Below are 4,358 nucleotides of genomic sequence, written 5' to 3'. Positions count from 1 at the left end.
CACAGTTAACCACCCTGAATGAAGTGTATATATTTTGTATATAGTATTAATTATATATAAAAAAATAATAATAATAATAATAATAATAATAATAATAATAACACAAAGAAGAATGACCCATATATGGCAGACCAGTACCATTATCTTTAAATGAAATATTAATAACTCTTACAATAATCTTAATTTTAAACTATTTTTATTCTTGCATGTATGCAATTCACTATAATAACCCAAGTACATACTGTATTACAGTTAAATAATTTACTTTAATGCATTTATTCCAATATGTATTCAACTTATTTAAAATGTAATATTACTGAATAATCACTATTTACTATGAATAATATATGTATACAATATTCATACAATTATGTTACTTTACAATATTATGTATTTCACTCTAATTAGCTTATAAGTTCATTATAATGTGTATGTAGTATGTATTAATATATTATAACTATTAAATGTCGATGGTACGCCATTTTTCGCGGCCGAGCAAATATAGGACTACATAATAGATAGATAAATAAATAGATAGATAGAGAGACAGATAGAAGCAGGAAGTCAAATGATGAGAAGGTGTTGTGTTTGCGAGAAGCGAGCAGCGCTAAACGCTTACACGGAGGAAAGCTGACGACAGCGGCCAGTAAGAAGATGATGCAGTTAGCTGTCAGCAGTCCTCTCGTGAGAAAGTTCTGTTGCCATGAGGAACATACGTGACACACACACCCTACTACACGAGATGTTAGGAAAGAGAGTTTAGAAGGAGACAAGCGACCCTAGAGAGAGGTCGAGACGGAGATTAGCCTTAGAACAGAGAGAGAGAGAGAGATAGCGAGACAGGGAGGTAGCTACCCAGGACTTATACTATTATACCTGTTTAATATTTCCAAGACAAATAAAAATAGTCCCATACTATTCTTTACCTCTCCCGTCACTACATGACATCTGGTGGGGAAACTACTACAAGATATAAAAGCCGCTCGACCACAAGTCTAAAATATACTTCTCTACAAGTAACTACAAAGTCTTTATGACACTGATTGACGAGTTTGACTGGTACAGGGAAGTTTTGAAGTCAGCAGATCTAATGTTTAGCCATTGGCCTTTGGTTGACGCAGCTGTTGTGAGGAATGCAATAGGCAGGATGTAGTTGGGGTAGGTGGGATGTGTCTCTGGGTTGACTGCTGAAATGCTTAAGGCCTTGGGAGATATAGGAATGGTGTTAGTTTCTGATTTGCTGAATAGTATCAATAAAATTGTGTACAAGGGAAATGGTGATGCCCTGGAAAGAGGAAATTACAGTGACAAAATTTTGGACCAGATAATAAAGGTAATGGAGAGAGATCTAGGAGGTATGATTAGAGAAAGAGTGAGTAATGAGGAGATGCAGTTTGGGTTTATGCCAGGCAAAGGGACCATTGATGCCATATTCATGGTTCAACAGCTTCAGGAAAAATATCTTAGGAAAGAAAAGGGAGTTGTTCTTTGTTTTTATTGACCTGGAGAAGGTCTTTGACAGAGTCCCTACGGAGGTGGTGAAGTGGGGACCGGGCATTGAGAAAGCTTGGGATCGAGGAGTGACTGGGTAGAGTGGTTATAGCAAGGTATGTGGGTACTCGCACCCACGTGAGAGTGAGTGGAGATTTGAGTGATGAGTTTTCTGTGGATGATGGTGTGAACTAGGGATCAGTCATGGTGCTTGATTCCCTCCCATGTGACTTCAGAAATGGATTCCCATGAAAGATGTTCTATGGCAATGTTCTCGTATTGTTTGTAGAAAATGAAAGGAGGTGGAAGGAAGATTTAGGAAGTGGAGAGATGGTATGGGGCACAAGGGCTTGAGAGTAAATGCAGATGAAACGAAGATGATGTTATATAGGGTTGGTGGAGGTACTGTCAAAGAAGAGGGAGAGTGGCGACGTATGGTTTGTTACAAGGGCGTGGGAAGTAATTCCATCTTGTGTTAGGTGGGTGCATAAGAGATGAAGTGGTATTAGAGGCAGACCGCGAGATAATGCAGATTTCATGTGTTTGGTGTGTCACAGAGAGTGAGGAGATTGTCAGGTGTGAAAAGAGTGATCTTGCTGTCGAGTCTCTTGAGTGTGTGGAAAAGTTTTGTTACTTAGGAGGCATTTTATGTGCTGGAGGTGGGGCTGGAGCTAGCTCAGTGGCTAGAGTGAAGAGTGGTTGGAAGAAGGTCAGGGAGGTGTTGCCTCTCCTGACTTTGAGAAAGTACTTCCTCTGTGCTATGGGATGTGTGTATGCACCATATATTAGGGTATGGTTGTGAAACCTGGGCAGTAAAGGAAGAGTATATTCGTAGGCTCAAACGTGCAGAGATGACAGTGATTAGGTGGATGTGCAGTGCGTCCTTGAGTGCGAGGCCTGGGGGGTAGGAAACTAGGGTTGCATTGGAAGAGTTGAGAGGAAGGATGGGACTGGAGTGTGTCGGTGTTGTGATGAGGAATGATACATTGAGATAGTTTGGGCATGTGAAGAGGATGGTGGATGACAGTTGGGTGCAAAAAGTGAAAAGTGAGAACACTTGGGGTGGTGTTGCAAAAGGCAGACTGAAGAAGACCTGGGATGAGATCAGTGAGTGTGACCTCAAGGGCAAAGGACTGAATTGGGGAGCTGCCAGAGATCGAGCAACATGAAGAGTCTCCATAAGGTGACGACGGTCAATGTATGCAAACATGTTGGAGTGCTTATAAATGAAACGTAACAAAACGGAACTTACTTCTTTTAGACTCATTCAACGCACCTCCAACTGCCCTTATCTCTCCTGCTGGGCCTCATCATAAGTGTGTTGGCCTTGTGATGGAGAAGATAACAGTACTGTCGTCAATTTCCTCGCATGATGGCTTGTTTCAGGCTAAGGACGTTTTTATTTTGTACTTGTTACTTTCAGATTACCTTATTCAGCACATCATTACTTCTTCTTTTCCTGGGCCTATCACAGCTAAGCTGTCTTTTTGTGATGGAGTTGATCATATTGCCATCAAACGCTCCCTGACATAAGTGAATGAAGGTTTGTATTCCCATCGTTTAAGGAGGCTCACTAACACCGTCTCCTTACCGATTAATTTTGGATATGTCTGGTTAATATCCCTCTGTGGATTACGCCGCTTCCCGTTCGATCAGCGAAGTTAAGCAACGTTGGGTCTGGTTAGTACTTGGATGGGTGACCGCCTGGGAACACCAGATGCTGTTGGCATCCCTACGTCAAGTGGGGTTGGTGGAGGATTAGTGCCCCTCCCTGTAAAACAATTAACTCTAAGCCCTTGGCCACCCCGTCTGGGATACATGGCGTCTGGCAATGAATGAATGAATGAATGATTTATTTATTTAGGGTTTGGTAATTTGAAGGACTTATGTAATACAAAAGAGAACAGTAAGGTGTAATAAACATGGTAAATTGTTTACAGAAAGGTGTTACGGAGCTTTCTTATCCGACGAGAATACCGGCCAAAATGCATACCATAAAACACAATGCATAGGCAGCTACCATGTAATGTGGCATTTCATTTCAAATAATTCTAAATGTTATTCTATGTTATTCGGCATTTTTTTTTTAGTTTACAGTCGCTTTTTGAATAAACAAAATTAAAATGCGTGGCTTGCAAGTCAGTGCCCCTGGAAACGAGGTGAGAGAGAACAGCATAGTGCCCCCACAAACACGGTGAGAGAGAAACAGTGTAGTGCCCCCAGAACCGCAGTGAGAGAGGAACAGCGCAGAGCCCCCAGAAACACACCGACACCCCTACCTGGACCCCACGGAGTAGCCACACCCACACTAGGGGACCCAATACGACAACGGCATAAGCCAGCCCGGGCCGTGCGCCCTTATAACACCCAACTGTCGCACCGCGACAGAAGGAGGACACTACCTTCGGGGAGTGGGACTGCCAGATCAGACTGGGGTGGAACTGATATCTCAGTTCCTGACAGCGCCCCCCTGGAGATGGTCAATTGCCGCTCCCGCCTTTGTCAGTCGGCCAAGCGTCGCACTGAAGGTGTTTCCTTTGAGACGGCCTATTGCAGCTCATCTCTTCTGTCCCAGGAGACAGCCAATTGCCGCTCCTCCCTCCTCCCGAAGGAGACGGCCTATTGCCACTCTCGAAGCACTGCCCCTGAGATGGCCTATTGCCGCTCACCCCTCCTGCCGAAGGAGACGGCCTATTGCCGCTCTGAAGGCGCTGCCCCTGAGACGGCCAATTGCCGCTCCCCCCTCCTGCAGAAGAGACAGGCCAACTGTCGCTTGAGAGGTGACCAGAGGCGCGCTGACTCCCCCACACAGCCACGGCCTATTGCCGGGCCCCACGGCCAGAAGGAGGTGTCGACATTGCCCCTGC

The 4,358-nt window shown here is 44.2% G+C and overlaps 1 pseudogene; it reads left to right on the top strand.

The window, feature by feature from the left end:
- Positions 1 to 3,104: 3,104 nt before the first annotated feature.
- Positions 3,105 to 3,220, top strand: LOC145390319 (5S ribosomal RNA; annotated as a pseudogene).
- Positions 3,221 to 4,358: the final 1,138 nt, after the last annotated feature.

The sequence above is a fragment of the Coenobita brevimanus genome, unplaced genomic scaffold, assembly GCF_032717465.1.
Source record: "Coenobita brevimanus isolate Jiangsu-jjx unplaced genomic scaffold, ASM3271746v2 jjx.HiC_scaffold_732, whole genome shotgun sequence".
Lineage (NCBI taxonomy): Eukaryota > Metazoa > Arthropoda > Malacostraca > Decapoda > Coenobitidae > Coenobita > Coenobita brevimanus.
This window is presented reverse-complemented; position numbering and strand designations above follow the sequence as displayed.